This window comes from Orycteropus afer, unplaced genomic scaffold (genome assembly GCF_000298275.1).
Source record: "Orycteropus afer afer isolate SDZICR_OR568_19922 unplaced genomic scaffold, OryAfe1.0 scaffold00065, whole genome shotgun sequence".
NCBI classification, from domain to species: Eukaryota; Metazoa; Chordata; class Mammalia; order Tubulidentata; family Orycteropodidae; genus Orycteropus; species Orycteropus afer.
The window spans coordinates 4910963-4936867 of record NW_006921652.1 but is presented as its reverse complement, the minus strand read 5'-3'; positions in this window follow the sequence as shown (position 1 = coordinate 4936867).

Sequence of the window (25905 nt, the reverse complement as noted above, 5' to 3'; positions counted from 1 at the left end):
TTTCTGAGGCAGTATCACTATGGAAGTAGATTGCCCCATCTTCCTTCTGAGGAGTGGCTGGTGGGTTTGAACCACCAGCCTTCTGGCTAGCAGTTAATTGCCTTAGGCACTTCGTTACCAGAATTTCCACATAGTTACATCATATTCAACCAGTTTTATGAAAATATCTTATTAATCCTAACTTTGAAGCCTTAGTACATTTTTTAAATATCTTCTGTGGTGGTAAATCTCATAGAATTTTGGCTGTGAGAGCTAGAAAGATCTTAAAGGTCACCCTTCCTTCTCCTTTTATAGATAGTCCATCATAGAGGTTCAGCACCATATTCTCCACATTAAATGAAGGTCCTGGAAAAACACCACCCCTTCTTCCTGTACGCTATTAAACCAAAGACCAGATATATTGATCCACATATAGAAATGATTTAACATTTATGAATAATTATAGTGGTAAAGTAACAGTAAGGTCCGTGCTATGCTAGGTGCTTTACATAGGCAATCTCATTGTATTCTTACAACAATCTTTCAAAATACAAATAATCATTCCTGTATTGCACATGAGGGAATAGAGTTCAGAGAGCTTGAGAAACTTGTTCAAGGTCATTGGAAGTCTTGTCTAACTGGATGTCTGTCCTCTTCCCTCTTCTCCCCATAGTCCCTCCATCTAGTCCTTTTTAGCAGGTGGAGGATTTACCAAGTGACTTGTTAGTGTTCTGTGTTGTCCTTGGTTATCATAATTCTTAGACTACTATTAACACTTGAAAACAGATGCAAGTTTTTTTTTTTTTTTTTTTTTAACAGAGATTTCTAGTCACCACCTCTACATAAAACACAAAATAACAATAAACATAACAATTAGTTAAATAGTTTCTTTGACTGGATCTGAATGCCAACCACATTAAAAACAGAGTTGCATTTTTAAATATTACTGCTACTCTACTACTACTCCACCCTACTGGACACTTTAAAAGAAGAGTAAGGCAGTGACTACCTACAAAGTGTCTATGTCTAGAGTCCTGGATGCCTCATGATGGAAGAGAATTGGATATCATCTGTCCCAAACCAATGTCTTATGTACTTCCCCTAATGAGTGGTTGGACAGTTTCTCCTGGAACAAATCCTGGGAGAACTCTAGTTGACATTAAGCTCTTCTTTTAGAAAATACTCCTTCTGGTGTCTTCCACCCACCTCTACCCAAGCACCTTTTGGAGTCAGAGAAAATAAGTTAGTTTCTTAAATAATTTAGACAGCTACCATGTGTTGCATTCACCTTTCTCAGCAAATATTTTTCTCTTCCCGGATCTCCAGTTTCCTCAAACTTTTATCATATGATCCCTTTCTACTTACTGGAATCCCTCCTCTTTGTCAACATATCTCTTAAAATGTGGAGTGTAGGGCTGAACAGAGTGGTTAGCGTGTATCTAAACAGTGAACAGTAGGGTCTATTGTGTCATTCGATCTGGATACTATGCTTCTACCAATGTATTCAAAGACTCCATTGACTTTTTTAGCAATCACAGTTACAAACTTAGCAGTCCTAATGCTCATAGGATGTTTACAGCAGTTTCTTTCCAGTTTGAGTCGTGCCCCATCAGCAAATGAAGGTGTGGAAAGCTTTACACCATCCATGTCATTAAGGTAGTCTCTACTTTGAGGAGACACCTCTTCCCCAGTCATATTTTGAGTGTGTTTCAACCTGAGGTGCTCATCTTCCAACACTATATCAGACAATGTTTCACTGCTATTCATAAGATTTTCAGTGGCCAACTTTTTGAGAAGTGGATGGTCTGGTTCTTCTTCCTACTCTATGTTACTCTGGAAGCTTCACTGAAACCTGTGCACCATGGGTGATCCTGCTGGTATTTGAAATAATCTTGGCATAGCCTCCAGCCTCACAGCAACACACAAGCCATGACAAACTGGCAGAGGAGTGGAAGACCTTCATTTGCTAATGGGATGTGACTTAAATTGGGAAGAAACAATTACAAACATACATTAATAATCAGAAAATGGAATGTACAAAGTATGAAGCTAGGAAAGTCAGAAGTTGTCAAAAATTAAATGGAACAGGTAAAGATCTTATCCTAGGCATTAATGAGTTGAAATGAACTAGTATTGACCATTTTTAATCAGATAATCATACAGTCTCCTATGCCAGGAATGACAAATTGAAGATGAATGGCATTGGATTCATCATCAAAAAGAACACTTCAAGATCTATCCTGAAGTACAATGCTGTCAGTGATAAGGTAATATCCATACACCTACAACAAAGACCAGTTAGTAAGACTATTATTCATATTTACACACCAACCACTAAAGCCAAAGATGAAGAAATTGAAGACTTTTACCAACATCTGCAGTCTGATATTGACCAAATATGCAATCAAGATATATTGATTATTGCTGGTTATTGGAATGCAAAAGTTGGAAACAAAGAATAATCATTGGTCATTGGAAAATAAGGCCTTGGTGATTGAAATAATGCCAGAAGTTGCATGATAATTTTGCAAGAACAATAACTTATTCATTGTGAAAACCTTTTCCAACAACAGAAACAGTGGTTAGCTACGTGGACCTTGCCAGATGAAATACATAAGAATCAAATCAACTACATCAGTGCAAAGAGGTAATGGAAAAGCTTAATATCATCAGTCAAAACAAAGCCAGGAGCTGACTGTGGAACAGACCATCAATTGCTCATATGTAAGTTCAAGCTGAAGGTGAAAAAAATTAAAACAAATCCACTAGAAAAATAAATATGACCCTGCTTATATCCCACCTAAATTTAGACATTATCTGAAGAACCAATTTGATGCATTGAACACCAGTGACCAAAGACCAGATGAGTTGTGGAATGATGTCAAGAACAACATACATGGAGAAAGCAAAAGGTCATTTAAAAGGCAGGAAAGACCAAAATAGATACCAGAAGAAACTCTGAAACTTTTTCTTGAATGGAGAGTAGCTAAAGTAAATGGAAGAAATGATGATATAAAAGAGCTGAACAGAAGATTTCAAAGGGGAGCTCAAGAAGACAAAGTAAAATTTTATAACAAAATGGGCAAAGACCTGGAGATAGAAAGCAAAAAGGGAGAATACATTTAGCATTTCTCAAGCTGAGAGAACTGAAGAAAAATTCAAGCCCTGAGTTGCAATACTAAAGAATTCCATGGACAAAATATTGAATGATGCAGGAAGTATCAAAAGAAGTTGGAAGGAATACACAGAGTCACCATACAAAAAATAATTGGTCAATATTCAGCTATTTCAGGAGGCAGCCTGTAATCAAGAACCAATGTTGATGAAGGAAGAAGTCCAAGCTGCCCTGAGGCAATTGGCAAAAAACAAGGCTGCAGGAATTGATAGAATACACACAGATTTTTCAACAAACCAATACAGCACTGGAGGTGCTTATTTATTTATACCAAAAAATTTGGAAGGCAATCAACTGGAAGAGATTGCGCCCATTCCAAAGAAGGTCATCAAACAGAATGTGAAAAGTATGCTGTATCAGTGCAAATAAAAATTTGCTGAAGATAATTCAAAAACAGTTGCAGCAGTATATTGACAGAGAGCATCCAGAAATTCAATCTGGTTTTGACAGAGGAAATAGAATGAGGGATATCATTGCTGATGTCAGATAAATCTTAGCTGAAAGAACCTGAGATTATGCAGATGACACAACTTTGCTTGCTAAAAGTGAAGAAGACTTGCAGTACTTACTGAGGAAGATCAAGGACTACAGTCTTTAGTATGATTAACATCTCAACATAAAAAAAGCAAAAATCTCACAACTGGACCAATAAGCAACATCACAATAAATGGAGAAAAGGTTGAAGTTGTCAGGGAATTCATTTTACTTGAATCCACAATCAACACCCATGGAAGAAGCAGTCAAGAAATCAGATGATGTATTGCACTGGGAAAATCTGCTGTGAAAGACTTCTTCAAGTTAAGAAGCAAAGATGTCACTTTGAAGATTAAGATGTGCCTAACTCAAGCCATTGGATTTCTAGTCACCTCATATACATGTGAAAGCTGGACAGTGAATAAGGAATACCAAAGAAGAGTTGATGCTTTTGAATTGTGGTATTGATGGAGAATAATGAAGTACCATGGACAGCCAGAGGAATAAACAAATCTGTCCTGAAATAAGTGCAGCCAGAATGCTCCTTAGAAGCAACAATGGCCACACACAGTGCTGATGTGCCATGGCTCAAAATGAGAAGGAACAGCTGCAGACATCCATTAATAATCAGAACATGTAATGTATGAAGTATGAATCTAGGAAAATTGGAAGTTGTCAAAAATGAAATGGAACGCATAAAGATCGATATCTTAGGCCTTAGTGAGCTAAAATGGACTGGTTTGGCCATTTTGAATCAGACAACCATATGATCTACTATGCTGGAAATGAAGAAGAATGACATGGCATTCATTGTCACAAAGAATGTTTCAAGATCTATCCTGAAGTACAATGCTGTCAGTGATAGGATAATATCCACACAGCTCCAGGTAGGACCAGTTAATACTACTATTGTTCAAATTTATGCATCAACCACCAAAGCCAAAGATGAGAAAATTGAGGATTTTTACCAATATCTGCAGTCTTAAATTGACCAAACATTCAATCAAGATGTGTTCATTATCACTGTAATTGGAATGCAAAAGTTGGAAACAAAGAAGAATCACCAGTAGTTGGAAAAAATGGACTTAGTGATAGAAATGATGGTGGAGAATGCATGATAGAATTTTGCAAGACCATATTGCAAATATACTTTTCAATAATATAAACTGCAGCTATATATGTAGACTTCATCAGATAGAATACAAAGGGATTAGATCAACTACATCTGTGGAAAGAGGCTGTGGAGAAGCTCAGTATCTTCAGCCAAAGCCAGTCCAGGAGCTGATTGTGGAACAGACCATCAACTATGCATCAACAAGTTCAAGTTGAAGCTGAAGACAATTAAAACAAGTCCATGAGTGCCAAAATATGACCTTGATTATATCTCACCTGAATTTAGAGACCACCTAGAGAATTGATTTGACACATTGAACACCAATGACTGAAAATCAGAGGAATTGCAGGATGGTATCAAGAATATCATTCACAAAGAAAGCAAAACATCATTAAAAAGACAGGAAAGGAAGAAAAGACCAAAATGGATGTCAGAAGAGACTCTGAAGCCTTTTTTTTTGAATGGAGAATAGTTTAAGCAAATGGATGAAATGACATAAAAGATCTGAACAGAAGATTTCAAGAGCAGCTCAAGAAGACAAAGTCAGTTATTATAATGAAATGTGCAAAGACGTGGAGTTGAAAATCAAAAAAAGAATACACTCAGCATTTCTCAAGCTGAAAGAACTGAGGAAAAAATTAAGCCTCGAGTTGCAATATTGAAGGATTCTACGAGTGATGTAGGAAACATCAAAAGAAGATGGAAGGAATACACAGAGACACTGTATCAAAAAAATTGGTTGATGTTCATCTATTTCAGGAGGTGGCATATGATCAAGAACTGATGGTATTGAAGGAAGAAGTCAAAGCTGCACTGAAGGAATTGGTGAAGAACAAGGCTCCAGGAATTGATGGAATACCCATTGAGATGTTTCAACAAATGGATGCTCCACTGGAGGCACTCATGCGGTTATGCCAAGAGATTTGGAACACAACTACCTAGCCAACTGACTGGAAGAGATCCATATTTGTACCCATTCCAAAGAAAGGTGATCCTACAGAATGTGAGAATTATTGAACAATATCATTAATATGCACGCAAGTAAATACTTACTGCAGATAATTCAAAAACGGTTGCAGCAGTATATTGATAGAGAACTTCCAGAAATGCAAGCTGGATTCAGAAGAGGATGTGGACTGAGGGATATCATTGATGATGTCAGATGGATCTTGGCTCAAAGTAATGAATACCAGAAAGATGCTTATTTGTGTTTTATTGACTGTGGAAAGGCTTCAACAATGTGGATCATAACAAATCATGGATAACATCGATGTTCTGGTTACCTAGTGCTGCTCTGACAGGAATATACCATAAATGGGATGGCCTTAACAAACAGGAGTTTATTCTCTTACAATTTGGAGGCTTTAAGTTCAAGTTCAAAGTGCCAGGTTCTAGGGGCTGGGTGAAAGCCCCTCAACCTTGGGCTTCAGCTCTACCTCCAGCTCTCAGCCCACTGAAGCTAGAGGCTTTCCTTCACTCAGACAGCTGCTGGCTGCTGAGGCTGCCAAGCCCAAGGTTGACAGTAAAATGGCACAGTCCCAATGTTACCAAACTACACAGCAGTCCATTAATTTAAGTCCATTTTAAGGCCCACGATTGACAGAGTATGGCAGACTACTAAACAATAAAACAGCCACATTCAGGGTTCAAGTGTGTCATAAGCTAGAGACTATCCCCAAGGCTTCTCCTTATATACAGGAAGCAGGCCAGAGGCAACTACTCAGCTACCAGAGGCAACCAGACATCCCAGAGGCAACTACTTAGCTGCTTGTGGTAGATCCCACCATGGAGTTGATTGCTAGTCTCATTATGGGGAGTAACTACTACCAACTGTCCAACCACTCAACCAGGCCCAGCCAAACTGACGCACAAATATAACCACCACAATTGAGAAGAATGGGAATTCCAGAACACTTAACTTCTCATAAGAAATCTGTCCATGGACCAGGGGGCTGTCATGCGAACAGAACAAAGGGATACTGCAAGGCTTAAAATGAGGAAGGGAGTGTGTCAGGGTTGTATCCTTTTACTATATTTAACCAATCTGAGCAAATAATCAGAGAAACTGGATTCTATGAAGAAGAAAGAGGCATCAGGATTGGAGGAAGAGTCATTAACAACCTGAAATATGTAGACAACAAAATTTTGCTTGCTGACTGAAGATGATTTGAAGCACTTACTGATGAAGGTTAAAGACTATAGTCTGCAGCATGGATTACACCTCAACATAAAGAAAATGAAAATCTTCACAGTTGGACCAAAAAGCAGCATCATGGTAAATGGAGAGAAGATTGAAGTTGCTAAAGATTTCATATTACTTGGTTCCACTATATGGAAGCAGCAGTCAAGAAACCTGACTATGTATTGCACTGGGTCAATATGCTGCAAAAGACATCTTTAAAGTGCTGAAGAGCAAAGATGTCTTTTTGAAGAGTAAAGGGAGCCTAACCCAAACCGTGGTGTTTTCAATCCCTTCATATGCATGTGAAAGCTGGACAATGATTAAGAAAGACCAAAGAAGAGTTTAGGCTTTGAGTTGTGGTGTTGGCGAAGAATACTAAAAATACCATGGACTGCCAGAAAAACTAACAAAACTGTCCTGGGAGAAGTGCAACCAGAATGTTCCTTGGAAGCAAGAATGGCCAGACTTCATCTCACTTCCTTTGGTCATGTTGTCAGAAGAGACTATTCCCTGGAAAAGGATGTCATACTCAGTAAAGTGGTGGGTCAGTGAAAAAGGGGAAGGCCCTCAATGAGATGCATTGACACAGTGGCTGCAATGATGGGCTCAGATATAGCAAGGATTGTGAGGCTGACACAGGACCGGACAGTGTTTTGTTCTGTTGTACATGGGGTTGCTATGAGTCGGAGCTGACTCAATGGCACCCAACAACAACAACAGAAAATATATGCTGTTTTTTATGTCTGGAATATTCATCCTAAATCATTTGTTTCTTGTTCTCTCAATTAATTTCTACTCAAATATCATCTACTGAGAAAGTCAACACTTCTACCTAAATTGTTGTTGTTGTTGTTGTTTGCTGTCGAGTCGGCCCCGACTCATAGCGACCCCTCCTTGGGTTTCCGAGGCAGTATCACTATGGAAGGAGGATTGCCCAACCTTCCTTCCGAGGAGTGGCTGGTGGGTTTGAACCGCCAGCCTTCTGGTGAGCAGTCAAGTGTCTTAGGCACTATGCTACACACCCATATTTCACAATTGCCTATTATTTCCTTACACTGATTTATTTTTCTTACTGGAATTTATCACTAATTGCTATTGTATGTTTATTTGTTTAATTTCTGCATCTAGTCTTAAGAGTGTCAGCTCCATGGGAGTGGGGACTTTGTCTTGTTTTTACATACCCCAGTGCCTAAAACAAATCCTGACACAATGTAAGTAGTTCTTGACACTAGTAATTAATTTCCTGAGACATTAGTAATTTCCTGAAACATATTTGTTATTGAATAAATGTATTTTATTGAGTTTGGAGTCAGATAAATTCCTCCATCCTCTTTCCCCTAAGATCTCCTTTATGCAATGTGGTTTTCTAAAGGATACAATTTCTTTTGAGCTGAAGGACTTAAATCCATTCCTTCTAGTTTGCTAGTGTCAGATTTTCCTGTCTTGGCTTAGGCATTACTGTCTCTTACCTAAGTTTGTCCATATCTCCATTCTAGTCTGAACATCTTTTTTTTTTTTTTTTTTTGTGACAGATAAGATGGAATCTGGGACATTCTATTTAGGTCTTATATAGATCAATGTATTACCACCTACTTAACTCAATAGGCCCTTGCTTCCTTTCTACTCTTGTTTTAAAAAAGTAAGTAAAGAAAAATAATTTTCCTCCTAATCATTTTCCCAAGTATTTCCTCTTTCTGGGCCCACTTCTCTTGAGAAAGCAGGCATAAAATTGATGAAACAATGAGGGAAGAGTACAAGGTACTGTATAATTCAGTGACATGGCACATAGACTCCAAGGCCTTCAGGAAATGGAATGATCCCAGAGAGTTTGCCAAGTTAGAAAATGTTTTGTATAGGTTATTTTCCAAGTTTTAAACATGATGCTATTTGTTAAAGAGTCAAATAATGGGATTTTATATTTTAGTAGTATTATAGACAGTTTTTTTTTTTTTTTTTTTTTTTTATTAGGATTTGGGTGAAGTTTTACAGAGTAACGAGTGATATAATTACTAGGAGTATCCCTTTTTTTTTTTTTTTTTTTTTTTTTAAATAACAGGACTTGGTGCTAGTAATTCTATCAGATCACAGGGTCAAGTCTTTGCTATGTATGACTTTGAGGGTCAGACAAAAAGATGCCAAGGTTTATGTGAGGTCAAGGGCTTAGTGGCAGAAAGTTTTAAAGCAATGTTATCAGATCGACAGCCTTGGATGTACTCTTGGAGGGTGAGGTCAATAACATCACAGCAGCAAGCATAAGCTAACCATCTTGAGAGATTAATAATTTGTTGCTTTCCTCGCCTAGAGACCAGGGAACAGTTTTCTTACTGTATCTTCACATTGAAAAGCAGAGACATTAAGTGTGTGTTTGTGCTTATGTATATGTATATACATATGTGTGAGTTTGTGGATGTATGCATACTATGAACATACATGTCTGACTGCATCATAACGAATGGACTTACTCTTTTTTTGTAACTAAGTCGTTTTTTCCCTTCCTCTTTTATGTATCAGCGATAACCCCTCCAGTGTACAAAGGCTTTTCGAAGTTCGTTGTAATGGCTGTGAACAGTAGAGGGGGGCGAAAATAAAAGATTTTGCAATTAAAGTGTTTGAACAGAATGTCCCTTTGGATCTAGTGATGCTGATTCAGAGCACAGGAAGGACTTAGGAAGATTGTCTGTGGTGGACAAATGGTCTGATGGACTCCTTTGTGTACTTTTTCATTGTGACAGACTAATCTATTGGTGAATTGGCTGATAGGTGGTAAACATTCTGGAGCATGAAAAATATACCACATGGTAAGTTTGGCTTTTTCAACAATTGTGCAATTGGGCTGACTTAACTCTAATTTCCTGTTTCCTGGTCCTTAGCCCCAATTCCTCCAACATCTGGACCTAGACATATCTTATTCTGCAGCCTGTCTGTCCATCTGGGCTCTGGGATGACCTCATTCTTGAGAAGGGGCCTGCAAGCTGTGCTCACGATGGTGGGCCCCTGATAGAAGGAAGCATGTGCCCGGAGCACGGCTGGGTGGACGTGCCAGCCCTCCTCGGCTCATTGTGCTGTGGTGGGGCTTTACAAAAGGATTTGAACATATGTGTGTCTGGATATTTTCAAGGCTCATGCACAGATCTGTTTTAAATATTTAACCTTATATGAGGATGTCTGAAGCTTCCTGAAGTTACTCCTGTGATTTATATAATGGAAGAAATTTGATAATACAGATCTCAATAGAATAATCAAAAGACCAAATGGTACTTCACTGAGCTGCCATTTATTTTTTCTTTGAGGACTTTATATAGAAATAACTTTGCTCTGAACTTCTGCCCTACTTACCAATCAATCTGTCAATAAATATGTATTAAGGATTATTAAGTACTAAGCAGGAAGCTAAATACAGAAAAACACATCTTAGAAACCCTCCCTTTAGGCTTACAGTCTAATTGGGGAGTGCTATCAACTAGTCCCTGGGTGTTGGAACCAGTTAATATGCTTGGCTGTTAACCGAAAAGTTGGAGGTTCATATTTACCCAGAAGAACCTATATAAAAAGGTCTGGCAATCTACTTCGGAAAAATCCACCAATGAAAACTCTAGGGAGCACAGTTCCACTTGACATACATGGATTGCCATGAGTTGTGTTGTAACTGACTTGATGGTAACTGGTTTTTATTAATTGGTATGGCATGGCCTCATATAATACTAATAGCAAACAGTTCTTTTTTTTTTTAATGTTTACTGAATGCCAAGATTTAGTGTTATCTTTAAATATATTATCTCAATTAACCCTCTATTATGAAGTGAATTATGTCCCCCCAAAATACGTGTTGTAAATAACCTCTATGCCTCTGGTTATACAGGCATACCTTGTTTTATTGAACTTTGCTTAATTGGACTTCCCAGATATTGCATTTTTTGCCAATTTAATGTTTGTAGCAAGCATCATTTTCCCAACAGCCTATGTTCACTTCATGTCTCTGTGTCACATTTTGGTAATTGTCACAATGTTTCAAACTTTTAATAATGCTATTGTTATGTGCCGTTGAGTTGGACCTGACTCATAGCGACGCCTCCTTGGGTTTCTGAGGCGGTGTCACAATGGAAGTAGATTGCCCAACCTTCCTTCCAAGGTGTGACTGGTGGGTTTGAACCTCCAGCAGTCAAGTGCCTTAGGCACTATGCTACCAGAGCTCCTTAATAAACTGAAGTATAGTGTAAACATAACTTTTATATGCATTAGGAAACCAAAAAGTTCATGTGATATTTGCTTTATTGTGGTGATCTGACACCAAACCTGCAATATCTCTTAGGTGTGCTTATAATCCCATTTCAGAATGGGTGTCTTTGGTAATTGACAGGATTTGGGTAGGGTGTATCTTGAGTCAATCTATTTTGAGATATGAAAGAGATCAAACAAGAAAACAGAGCAGAGACAGGGGAAGAGAGATGGCAAGTGTCATGAAGATGATGCAAGAACAGCAGCTCAGAAGAGAAAAAGCCTTTCTCCAGAGCCACAGAGATAGAAAGCCTTACCCCAGAGCTAGCATCATAAAATCAGAGATCTAGCCTCCTGGCCTGTTAGAAAATAAATTTCTGTTTGTTAAAGCCACCTACTTGTGTTATTTCTGTTCTAGTAGCCCTAGATAAAACTAAGACAGAATTTGGTACCATTAGAATGGGATGCTGCTCTCACAAATACCTATAACATGGAAGTGGTTTTGTAATTGGTTAATGGGTACAGGATGGAAGAGTGTTAAGGTTCCACTAGGTAAAAGTCTAGATTTCCTTGAAAAGGAAAGATAATTCTGCCTTCAAAAGATAGAATTGTAGATGTCAAAGGCAATTCTGGTGAGGGGTCAGAAGGAGGTGAAGAGAGCCATAGAGAAAATCTCTTATCTTATAGAATACATATGGCACCAGCAACAGAATGTTTCTAGAAAATGATGTATTAGTGATTGAACAATGAAAGAAAGGTGACACTTTATATGCAGTGGCAAATAACTTGTCTGAATTATGTTCAAATATTTGGTGGATGGTAGAACTTGCAAGTGATGAGCTTGTGTAATCTGGCTGACAAGATTTCTAAACAATATCTTTTTTTTTTTTTTTCAATTTTTATTGTGATTTGGGTGAAAATTTACAGAGCAAATTCATTTCCCATACAGCAGTTCACATATACTTTGTCTCATGACATCGACTGCAATTTCCCGCAGTGCAACAGGTCTCTTCACACTTCCTCCCCTTAGTTACCTCTTCCCTATGTCCTTCCCTCTCATGCACTCTGGCTCCCTGAGCTGTCTCCCTGTGCATACATAGCCTTCCTATTCTCCCATGATTTATCTATCCAAGGAGTGTATCTACCTAACGTAAATGTTCAACTCATATGCCTGTCTTTTGTTTGGTTGGAAGCCACAGGAGCGGGTTCAATTCCGGACCTGAAGGGCAGCTAGGGGCCATAGTCTCAGGAGTTTCACCAGGCTCTATCAGACTAGCAAACCTGGTCTTTTATTTTTTATTTTATTTTATTTTTTTATGATTTTGAGTCTAAGCCAGATCTTAAAGGGATTGCACTGTTTTTCCTTGCCACTTATAGTAAAATGAAAGAGGAAAGAGATAGGCTTAAAAATGCACTGTGAAAAATGAAAGCAGAACTTAAAGATTTGGAAAATTCTTTTGTGAAAAATAAGGACAATTGTCTTAGAATGTTTACCAAAGACATGGATACACAATCTTTTGTTAAAGAGATTTAGCCTGTGACTGTTTGATCTAACCAACTACCACAGCAGAAAATTCATCAGCTTAGACTTAAGGGGACAGAGAAAGAATGAAAGGAGATAACACTATCTGGCTCTTGGAATTCTACAGGCAGAAAACAGGCTAAAAGAGCTAAATGTGTTGTCTTCCAAGAAAAGAAAAGGCCCATCCCTGGAGCAGCTCAGAGATCAGTAGAACTGTTGGAAGGAACACAGGAAGCAGGCTCTTCTTGATTTCAAAGGGTGGGGCCATGGTGTCCTGGATCTCAAAGTGTGGGCCACAGTCTCCTAGGTTTCAAAGAGCTGGATCTTCCCCAGTGCAGTTCCAGAACATAGGGCTGCCTTTAAGGTGTTCCAGAGGAGTGGTGCTGCTTCACAAAGCTGAAGAGATGGGGCTGCCATGCCCAGGGGCAGAGGAATGGGACCTAGTGAGAGAGTGGGGTCACCACTGAGATGGACTAGGAGAAAGAGGTCACTCAAAGCCAAGGGAGATTTGCCATCCTTCTGGGCCTGGAAGGCAGAGTTGAAGGTCAGGACCAAGGGGCCTTCATCCAGAATCCAGAGAGTGTGGCCAACACTCAGAGTCTGGAGGGCAGGGTCATTGCCCAGATGGTTTCAGAGAACAAAGGATTATTTTCAAGCCTTGAAAGCTAATGTCATTTGATCTGGGTTTTGGATTTGCTTGGTGCCTGCTAACCCTTCTTTTCCTCCAATTTCTTCCATTTGTAATGGAAATCTACCTCGTGCCTGTTCTACCATTGTACTTTGGAAGTAGATAACTTGTATTCTAGATTTCAGAGGTTTACAGGTGAAAAGAACTTTTGTGCCAGGATGGAATAAGCTTAAAGTCTTAGATGATTCAGAGAATGGGATTTTGGAACTTGGAATTGATTTAAGACTTTTGCAATGATGTCATGGAATGAATGTGTGTTTTCATGTGGCAAGGACATGAATTTTGGGAGGAATGTCATGGATTGAATTACGTCCCCAAAATTATGTATTGTAAATCCTAACCTGTATGATTTATGTTATAATCCATTTGGGAATGAGTTGTCCTTGTTATGTTAATGAAGTAGGATTAGTATAAGGTGCATCTTAAGTTAATCTCTTTTGAAATACATAAGAGATTCAACAAGTGAATAGAGCAGAGATGGGGAAGAGAGATGCCAAGCCACATGAAGATTCTCGTATTCCAAAGCTCGGAAGAGACAAGGAGAGAAAGAGAAAGTCTTCCCCTTCAGCTGACATCCTGAATTTGGACATCTAGCCTCCTGAATTTTATGAAAACAAATTTATTTTATTTGTTAAAGCCATCCACTTGTGGTGTATCTGTTATAGTAGCACTGGATAACTAAGACACCCTCATAATAATTCTATTAGGTAGGTGCTACTTGTTTCCTATTACTCAGGAAGGAAGGGAATCTGAGGTCGGCTTGAATGAGGAACTTCACAAGAGAACTTCCAAGACAGCCAGGACTCACACACAATTCTTTCTGAGTATGCAGCAGATGGATCTCTAGAGCTCAACATCTGATCCATGATGCTGCATCACTCCCTGGTGCTAACCCCTATAGTGCACAAAATCCATACTGGGAGAGTGAAGAGGAAAGGGTCTGTGAGGGTGAGTCCTCAGGGGATTTCTTCCACATACTACACAGAAGTGGGATTTGGGCCTTCATTCAAGTTACGTGGAGTGACACCAGCTGAGAGTTAATTTCCTCAATGTGTTCCCAGTGTGCTCCTTCTAAATCAATATAATAATTGATTTATAAGTTTATATATACAGTATATATATGAATATATATAGTGATGGAGGCTTTCGGTTTCTATCACCAAGCCTACTTTGGAAGAATCATTACTTTTCTTCAGTTTATAAATTAAATCCAGGAAATGCAGTAACTCTTCACATTCTTTGGTGCCATTGTGCTGTAATTTAGATGAGAACGTTACTTAACTAATTGGAGAGGTATTACAGTATACTATAGTCACACTGCCTACATGTGAATCCTAGCGCCTCCATTTACTGATAAAGGGCATCCTCTCTGTGCGTCAGTTTCCGTATCTGTACCCACCTCATAGGGTTGTTGCAAAGATTGGTGTTGCCCCTGAATCATGGTGACCTAATGTAGAATAGAACAAAATGCTGCCCGGTCTTGTCCCATCCCCATGATCAGTTGCAGATTGGACTATTGTGATCAACAGTGTTTTCATGAGGATTAATGAGATACGTAAAATCTTAGAATGGTGGCTGGTGCATAGTGAGTGCTTATTGTGGTCTGACACTTCTGTTAAATAATAGTTGTCAGTTATTATTGGTGAGGATGATTAGGCATATCTATCCTAATATGTTTATCTATCCTAATAGATAGATATGCCTAATCACATGGGACAAAGGATATCATTGCTGTTGTCAGATGGATCTTGGCTCAAAGCAAACACCAGAAAGATGCTTACTTGTGTTTCATTGACTGTGCAAAAGCATTTGACTGTGTGCATCATAACAAATTATGGATAACATTGAGAAGAGTGGGAATTCTGGAACATTTAATTGAACTCATGAGAAACCTGTACATAGACCATGAGACTGTCGTTCAAACAGAACAAGGGACTGCATGTTTTAAAATAAGGAAGGGAGTGTATTAGGGTTGTATCCTTTCACTATACTTATTCAATCTGTATGCTGAGCAAATAATCTGAGAAGCTGGACTATGTGAAGAAGAATGCGTCATTAGGATTGGAAGAAGATTCATTAACAACTTGCGATATGCAGGTGACACAATCTTGCTTGCTGAAAGTAAAGATGACTTGAAGCACTTTCTGATGAAGATTAAAGACTACAATCTTCAGTATGGATTATACCTCAAGAAAACGAAAATCCTCACAATTGGACCAATAAGCAGCATCATGATAAACAGAGAAAAGATTGAAGTTGTAAAAGATTTCATCTTTATTTGGGTCCACAATCAACACCAATGGAAGCAGCAGTCAAGAAATCAGACATCATATTGTAGTGGGCAGATCTGCTGCAAAAGACCTCTTTAAAGTGCCGAAGAACAAAGATGTCTCTTTGAAGACTAAGATGCACCTAACCCAAGTCATGGTATTTTTAATAGCCTCATATGCATGTGAAAGCTGAACAATGAATAAGGAAAACTGAAAAAGAGTCGATGCTTTAGAGCAGTGGTGTTGGCAAAGAATACTGAAAGTACCGTGAACTGCCACAAGAAGTAACAAATCTGTCCTGAAACAAGTGCTGCCAGAATGCTCCTTGGAAGTGAGAATGGCCAGACTTCGTCTCACCTACTTTGATCATGTTATCAGAAGGGACCATTCCCTGGAGAAGGATGTCATACTTGGTAAAGTGGAGGGTCAGAAGAAAAGGGGAAGACCCTCAGTTAGATAGTTTGACACAGAGGTTGCAATGATGGGCTGGCTCAGCCATAGCAAGTGTTGTGAGACTGGCACAGGATGGGACAGTGTCTCATTCTATTGTACATAGAGTCTCTGTGAGTCAGAGTCAATCCGATGGCATGTAACAGCATCAACATCCTCTTCCTAGCATGTTGTTGTTGTTATTTGCCGTCGAGTCGGCCCCGACTCATAGCGACCCCTCCTTGGGTTTCCGAGGCAGTATCACTACGGAAGTAGGATTGCCCAACATTCCTTCCGAGGAGTGGCTGGTGGGTTTGAACCGCCAGCCTTCTGGTTAGCAGTCAAGTGCCTTAGGCACTATGCTACCATAGCTTCCTAGCATAGTAGATGTTCTATAAATATTTGTTAAATAAAAGGTGCAAAGATTTTTTAATAATGTGATTTAAGCCTTTGATGCCAAAGGCAAGAATCACAGTATGAACTTGAGCTCTGAGAATTCTTTTTATCATAAAATTATAGAATGTCAGAAGTGTAAGAGTCCAGACACGTACCAAGTTTAACCTTGATGGGCTTACAAATGAAGAAACAGAAGTCACAGTTCCCCCCACACACATCCAGTGAAGCAACCTGAGCAGTCAGGATTTTTGTCTCTATTTGGGAGATTTGTAATACCCCTAGGCTCTTTCAATTAGTTAATAAGGTGGCATACAAAATTCTCAAAACACATTCAAATAACAGTTCATTTTTATTCTCTTTAACATAAAAATAAACTTTGGCCACAAATTTTCTCTGGGGATTTGATGCTAATCAGTAAAACCAACCACAGCTACCACAGAGCCTAACTCCAGGGGACAAAATTCCCATCATGGTCTATTTCTCCATTGTGGAAGCATGCCCCTTGAGGTTGTGCAGTGCACAATGTAGTCCTGGCCCTGGTGAATCAACCAATGAAATGTGGGTCATTATACCCAGGGGGAGTTGGGAATTGTTGGCTGAGAGCAATTTCCAAAATTATTGTAGTGATTATACATTGTTTTTTAAGGTGTAGCCAGCCACCCTGTGATTTAGGTATGGGAGCTCTGGTAGCATAGTGCCTAAGGCACTTGACTGCTAACCAGAAGCCTGGAGGTTCAAACCCACCAGCCACTCCTTGGAAGGAAGATGGGGCAATCTACTTCCGTAGTGATACTGCCTCGGAAACCCAAAGAGGGGTGGCTATGAGTCAGTTTCGACTCGACGGCACACAACAACAACAACAACCTATTCATCTGAACAAATGTGCATCCATTCAAAAAAGATTTATTGAAGATCATGATCCAGGCACTGACTCAGGCCACTACAGATGTCCTCGTGTAGCTTATGTTATCATAGAGACACATGAACAAAAACAATGAGTGGTTTGGTGAAAACAATTAAATTGAATTGTGTGGTCCAAACAAGTAGTTAGAGAATTAGCTATTTTTCTTAACAATGTCTCTGTATATCATTGGTGAACTTATACCTGAGATTATACCATTCCAGGAATCTACTTTTTTTTTTTTGCAACATTTTGTTTCATTTTTCTTCTGAAGATGAAGATCAACATTAATCTCTCTTAGTGTGATGAAATCTGGGACAGTTCACAAAATAATCATGAGATCTTGGAAAAAGGAAATTGATAGGTAAACTTTGAAACTGCCAAATAATATCACAGAGGTGACAGTGTCTATACATGTGTACAAAACTCTGAATTTTATGCAACATTTTCTATTGAGTGATTAAACAAGATTAAATCATATCAAAGATTATAATCTTTTCATTACTCATTGTGGTCCCCACCCAAGACCCTCTCCTGCCCAAAAGGTGCATTTTAACAAACAATTAATGTTTTCTTTTTCTCTACACTGAATTACCAGTTCCTTTATTTTTCAAAGATATATTTTTAGAGACTTTTGGACTATACCTGTGGTGTCATTTCCATAGTTCTGTTGGTCAGAACTTAAAAAAAAAGAAAAAAAGAAAGGAACAATTGAAACCATATGAACATTTTGATTGTTGAACCTCAAATCTGTCTTAGTGGATCAAGATTTCATGAAAAAAAGACAAGCCCAAGGTGACAAGTTGTAGACCGAGCTTCAGCCCAGAGCCATCTCAGCTGTCAGAGATAGCAGCTTATTAACCTGATTCCGGTACTGAAACACTCACACATCATTACTCCGTTGTGTGTGAGCATCTCAACCACAATCTTGCATTTCACAATTCTTAGAAAAATCTGCTCATTGATGTTGGGGTGTTGCACTCCTGCTGAGAGCCTGAGGTCTTTAATTGAAAGGCAAACATATTGGTTTTATATTGTGTGCTTTCTGGAGGGTGTAGTTTAACAACAACAACAAAAGAAGTGACAATATAGTACTGAGAAAATGGAGGAGGAATCCACTCACCTGAGAGTATATTAAACCACCCACCAGCTGTTTATAACATAACACATCATTCCTTCCTAGGAGAAGTCTTTAACATATGAAAAGGAAGTCCTCCCTGGGGGAAATTAAACAGGGGAGCTGGGTGAAATGCTATACTTGCTTTTGATGGTGTGAGAGTTATCTTTTGCAAGCTATTGGTATTATTTTTCCACTGTTTGCTTAAAGATTAGCTTTAGGGAATTTAAATAATTAGGCATAAAATCTCTGGCATGATATTAAATCAATCACATCTAGGTTTTCAGCCAATGCGTAGGCTGCAGTCAGCTGTGGGGAAGGCAGCCAAGGGGCCCAGGCTAAGCTGCCCTCATCCCCAGCTGTGTGGCTTGTTTTCAGGGTGACTGACACTGTCCAGGAACAAGCTGTGTCCTTGAACAATCTGGTCACACTGCTGGAGTTTCTGTGTTTGTTTATAGTCCTGCTTGAAGTTCTTATTTGCAGGCAAACCGAACCCTTAAAGGAGGAAGAGCAAACAAAGGAGACCTCAGAGGTCTGTCGCTGTGGGAGAAATTTGGGGCTTGTGTAACTGCTGTGGTACCAGGAAGCAGGGAAAAATGATGAAAAGTGTGTAGGCTGGTCAAAAGGCCTGTGGGCTGGCTGGCTTTTGACATTTTAGTTAGTGGGTAACTTGTCAGCTAGTAAGACTAAATATTAGACATATGTACAATGTCTAGTTCAACAATATTTTCAGAAGATAAGCCAAGAAAGAGTATAGCGAATATGTAAGTCAGGATCCTTAAATGATATATAAACCTCATTGCCATGGAGTCGGTTCTAACTCATAACGACTCTACAGGATGCAGTAGAACAAACTACCACACAGAGTTTCCAAGGCTGTAATCTTTAGGGAAGCAAACTGCCACATCTTTCTCCCATGGAGAGGTTGGTAGGTTTGAACCATCGATCTTTCAGTCAGCAACTGACTCTTTAACCACTGGCTACCAGGCTCCTTTAAATAGCATATAAAGATCTAATTTTAAAAAGTAGGTAATAACACAGGATATGAGCATAAATAATGAAAATTGAGAGCTAACATTTGTCTGGTACTTACAATATTTCAGAAATGCTCAAATGCTCACAAACTTCTGTGAAGTAGTCAATATCTTGAAACTGATAGCCTGAGTTCAAATTCCAGCTCCACCACTTACTAGCAGCATGGCCTTGGTAAGTCCTTTAGTCTCTGTGTACTTCAGTTTCTTTACTAGGTAAATGGGAATAATAATAGCACCTGCTTCCAAGGATTTTTGAAAGATTAAAGGAGTGATTACATGTCAAACATTTGGAATAGACTTTAGCATATTAGAAACAATCAAAAAACATTCCAGTCTAGTTGTCAAGACTTGGTCCTGACTCTGGTGATTTCCACCTGGATCCAAGAAATAGTATAATTGCTGGGTAGAGCTCTGGTAGCATAGTGCCTAAGGCACTTGACTGCTAACCAGAAGGCTGGCGGTTCACACCCGCCAGCCACTCCTCGGAAGGAAGATGGGGCAATCTACTTCCGTAGTGATACTGCCTCGGAAACCCAAGGAGGGGTCGCTCTGAGTTGGGTCCGACTCAACGGCACATAACAACAACAACAGCCCTGAATGCTAATATCCAGTAGGTTTATAGGTAGATAAACTTACACATCCTTCTGTTGAAATTTTACGAACTTGAATGTCAATAGAAAACACTACAGTCCTCCTCAACAAACCCATGACCAGTTTCACTAAGGAGGAATGTGAGAAAAAGAGGGGAGGCCTGACATTTGTCAATGTCTTCTTCATTGCTGTCACTTTTGGTTATCTTTATTAAGTTCAGGTTAAATGAAACTGTCTTATGCATAAAACTTCCTCTAGAGGTGATGGAGCATAACATTTTCCCAGATTGAGTAACGCAAGATAATTTGGGTGCACCGAACCCAGCCAGAGTGTGAGAGACTTCACTGCTCTGAGCGTCCATGAGTTTATTACACAATGTCTCAGACTATATGAATTATCTTGCAGAAATAGTTTTTGACTTACTGTAATGCTGGAATCTACTTACTGAAAATCAGTGTGCATTTTGTTTCATTTTAAAGAGTCTCAACAACTATTGCCTTAAAAAAAAAAAAAAAAAAACTCACTCATTTTGCTATTAAAGGTCAACCACTGCAACAGGCCTTAGATTTCCCATAACTTAGTAAAGGACATTGTGAAGCCTTGACTGCCCAAGTTACAGGGGAGGAGTTGTAAGAACATCAAGTTTAAATGACTTCTTAATTTCAGATTTTACTGCTCATTTCCCCAGATTTTACCATTCTTTCTTTTAAGATCGAACTCATTTCTGGGTGGGGTTTGCATGGCACATTTGGCTATTTTGTTTTCTCTGCCTTTACACATTGCTGCAATTGATATCAATGCTCCTATTACCTATTCTACAAGGAAGACCAGTTAATATGACTATTATTCAAATTTATGCACCAACTACCAAAGCCAAAGATGAGGAAATTGAACATTTTTATCAACTTCTGCAGTCTGAAATTGACCGAATGTGAAATGAAGATGTGTTAATTATCACTGGTGACTGGAATGCAAAAGTTGGAAACAAAGAAGAATCACTAATAGTTGGAAAATTTGGCTTTGGTGGCAGAAATAATGCTGGAGATCGCATGATAGAATTTTACAAGACCAACAAATTATTAATTGCAAATACTATTTTTCAACAACACAAACAGTGGCTATACACATGGACTTTGCCAGATGGAGTACACAGGAATGAGATTAACTACATCTGTGGCAAGAGGTGATAGAACACTTTAATATCTTCAGCCAAAACAAGGCCAGGAGCTGATTGTGGAACAGACCATCAACTGCTCATATGCAAGTTCAACTTGAAGTTGAAGACAATTAAAACAAATCCACAAGAGCCAAAATATGGCCTTGAATATATCCCTCCTGAATTTAGAGATCATCTAAATAATAGATTTGATTCATTGAACACCACAGACCGAAGATCAGAAGAATTGTGGGATGACATCAATAACATCATCCATGAAGAAAGCAAGAGGTCATTAAAAAGGCAAAAAAAAGAAAAAAAGACCAAAATGGATGTCAGAAGAGACTCTAATACTTGCCCTTGAGTGGAGAGTAGCTAAAGCAAATGGAAGAAATGCCAAGATAAAAGAGCTGAACAGAAGACTTCAAAGAGCAGCTCGAGCAGACAAAGCTAATCACTATAATGAAATGTGCAAAGACCTGGAGTTAGAAAACCAAAAGGGAAGAACATGCTCAGTATTTCTCAAGCTGAAAGAACAGAGGAAAAAGTTTGAGCCCCAAGTTGCAATATTGAAAGATTCTATGGGGAAAATATTGAATGATGCAGGAAGCATCAAAAGAAGATGGTACAGAGTCACTATACCAAAAAGAACTGGTCGATCTTCATCCATTTCAAGAGGTGGCATGTGATCAAGAACCAATGGTACTGAAGGAAGAAGTCGAAGCTGCACTGAAGGAATTGGTGAAGAACAAAGCTCCAGGAATTGATGGAATACTCACTGAGATGTTTCAACAAATGGATGCCCCATTGGAAACACTCACTTGGTTATGCCAAGAGAACGGAGCTACCTGGTCAACTGACTGGAAGAGATCCATATTTGTACCCATTCCAAAGAAAGGTGATTGCACAGAATGGGGAAATTACTAAACAATATCATTAATACCGCATGCAAGTAAGAGCTTACTGAAGATAATTCAAAAATGGTTGCAGAAATATATTGACAGAGAACTTCCAGAGGTGCAGGCTGAATTCAGAAGAGGACGTGAAACAAGTGATAAATAGCTGATGTCAGGTGGATCTTGGCTCAAAGCAAAGAATACCAGGAAGATGTTTATTTGTGTTTTATTGACTATGCAAAAGAATTTGATTGTGTGGATCATAACAAATTGTGGATAATATTGAGAAGAATGGGAATTAAGTGTTCTGGAACTCTTATATTGTACTCATGAGGAACCTGTACATATACCTGAAGGCTGTCATTCAAACAGAACAAGGGGATGCTGCATGGTTTAAAATCAAGAAGAGAGTGTGTCAGAGTTGTATTCTTTCACAATAATTATTCAATCTATATGCTGAGCAAATAATCCTAGAAGCTGGACTATATGAAGAAGATCATGGCATCAGGATTGGAGGAAGAATCATTAACAACCTGCGATATGCTGATAACACAACTTTGCTTGCTGAAAGTGAGGATGACTTGAAGCACTTACTGATGAAGATTGAAGACTACAGCCTGCAGTATGGATTACATCTCAATATAAAGAAAACAAAAATTCTCACAACTGGATCTGTAAGCAGCATCCAATGAATGGAGAAAAGATTGACCTTGTCAAAGACTTCACATTGCTTCGTTCTACAATAGATGTCAATGGAAACAACAGTCAGGACATTAGACAATGTATATATCACCGGGCAAGTTGGCTGCAAGAGACCTTTTTCAAGTGCTGAAGAACAGAAATATCTCCTTGAGGACTAAGGTGAGCCTAACACAGTCATGATATTTTCAATTGCCTCATATGCATATGAGAGCTGGACAATGAATAAAGAAGACCAAAGAAAAATTGATGCTTTAGAGATGTGGTGCTGGAAGAGAATGCTGAAAAGACCATGGACTGCTAAAAGAACTAACAAATCCGTTCTGGAGAAAGTGCAGCCAGAGTGGTTCTTGGAAGTGAAAATGGCCAGACTTGTCTCACCAACTTTGGTCATGTTACCAGAAGAGATCATTCCCTGGATAAGAATGTCATGCTTGATAAGGTGTAGGGTTGACAAAGGAGGGGAAGGCCCTCAGTGAGATGGATTGACATAGTGGCTGCCCCAATAGGCTCAAGTATAGCAGGGATCACTGAGCTGGAGTGGGATTCGATGGTGTTTCATTCTCCTGTGCATAGGGTTGCTATGAGTCAGAGACGACCAGACGGCACATAACAACAATAACAACAACAACATTACATGTATTTTTGCATATAACATGCCCACACAAATAATTCGTATAGCTTGCATAGAAAACTGCCATGCAAGGGGTTACACAGTATGCAAAAAATCTATAACATGTGAGTTATTTGCATAAAAATGTAGTAGTTTCTTTTGCTTTAGATGGACTGAAACATGAGATTTCATAACCTTCTTATAATTGTTTTCTGATCCGGATGGACTCCTGACTAAGAGAACGCCCATAGCCCAGGCTATAGTTGTTTTCTGCTTGTGAGCTCATCTATGTATGGACAACCTATAAACAGGAACAAACCATTTAATGCTAACTAGATTAAAATGGATTCTCCAGTCTACCATTAAAAATAAAAGATCAGTCAGACCATTGCATCGAGGCCAGCAAATCATTGGGTAACCAGAGTTATTTACAAATGTTTTGAATGCTCTATTTAGCATAAAGGTAAACTGGAGTGAGTTCTGATTATGTAAATCTCCACACAATACTTTATTAGCTTGGTTAATTGATAAATCCTATATTCGTGAGATAATTGGCAACTCACTCCTTCACAGATGTGAGGTATGTGATGGGGATGGGGAAAGAATCCACTGACGCTGACCTTCTGGAAATCTTTACTTTCAATCTATGAAACAAAATATACTTGAGAAAAACAATTAAAAAATGGGGCCAAATACTGGTGTTTTGCAAAGTTATCAGTGTGCAAAGATAAAGCAGTTCTATGAGTATTATCAAGATCTCTCTCTTCATATATGTGTGTGTGTGTGTATGTATTGTGTGTGTATATACTAACAATAACAAACCTTGAAAAAGCAGCATACATATATAACCAACATTATCTTGCATTTATACATCTAAACTCACAAGAGCCACATATACACCCATATATACACATACATACACATGCATATACCCTCCACACAGACTTTGGTCATGTTATCAGAAGAGATCATTCCCTGGAGAAGAATGTCATGCTTGATAAGGTGGAGGGCAACTCACTGATGTATATACACACACACAACACATATACACACACACACACAACCTTGATGAGTCTGGAAAATGTTAAGATTATCAGTCTTTGATCCCACATCTCTTTTTATTTTTTTAAAATAATCCTCCAGACCTTCATAGTAGAGTTCAATATCAGTTTCAAAGACCGTATTTTTGGAATTTTTTTTTTCTTGGCAATAAGTAATTTTCTTTCTCTTACCCATTTTTTATTTTGATACTAGATGATAGAGCTCAATTACTATTATTAATCAACTAGAAGAGTAAATAAAGTTAATGCAGTAGACATATTAAGGGTCAGTTTTGCCTGCTGGTATGAACTGTAAAAGGTGGAGCATGTGTGTGTTTGCGCCATAAATTGCTCTGCATGATGATATAACAATTGTTATTTGCAGAAAACTTTTATTTTTGTTAGGTCAAGAAGGCTGTAATTCTCAAAGTGATCCCTGAACCTTATTTAATGCAGCAAACCACAAAAGGAGCTGGGTTGAACTTTGGTGTCTGCAAGTTGGAAAGTAATAACTTTCCCCATCTTTTCTGTAAGTGACTTGTGCCATGTGATGAATGCAGACCCTTCCCTCACAAGGGTTTCCTGATATTATACACTTGTAGCAAATAAGGTTAGAACCTTTAAAATATAGCATTTAGTAATGTGTTGGAAATAGCTTCTTCTCGATTTCTTTAAAGGTCACTGCATTTGCTTTCCAGGCGTCGTTTGAGCTCAAACCTCCACCGAGTGGAACTGAGAGCACGCTTGCCTTTTGTGCCTTCAATTTTACCAAGCTTAAGAGTAAAATGGCAGATCTTTCACATAAAGTCTGTGTGGAGGGTGTATGCATGTGTACGTGTGTGTATATATGGGTGTATATGTGGCTCTTGTGAGTTTAGATGTATAAATGCAAGATAATGTTGGTTATATATGTATGCTGCTTTTTCAAGGTTTGTTATTGTTAGTTACTGTTAAGTCTGTTCCAACTCATGGCTACCCCGTGTACAACAGAACAACATCCTGTGTCATCTTCACTGTCACTGGTATATTCAAGTCCATTGTCGTAGCCACTGTGCATTTTGAGTGCCTTTCATTCTAGGAGGAGCTCTGGTGGCCTGGTGCCTAAGGCATTTGACTGCTAACCAGAAGGCTGGTGGTTCAAACCCACCAGCCACTCCTCAGAAGCAAGATTGGGCAATCAACTTCCATCGTGATACTGCCTCGGAACCCAAGGAGGAGTCACTATTAGTCAAGTCTGACTCGACGGCAGTGAGTTTGGTTTTGGTTTTCATCCTAGGGGATTACTTTCCAGTGCTATATGGGACAATAATCTATAATGATTGATAGGGATTTCATTGGCTCTTTTTTTTCAGAAGGGAATGTCCAAGCCTTTCTTGCTGGTCTTTCCTAGTCTGGCAACTTGTCTGGAAACTAC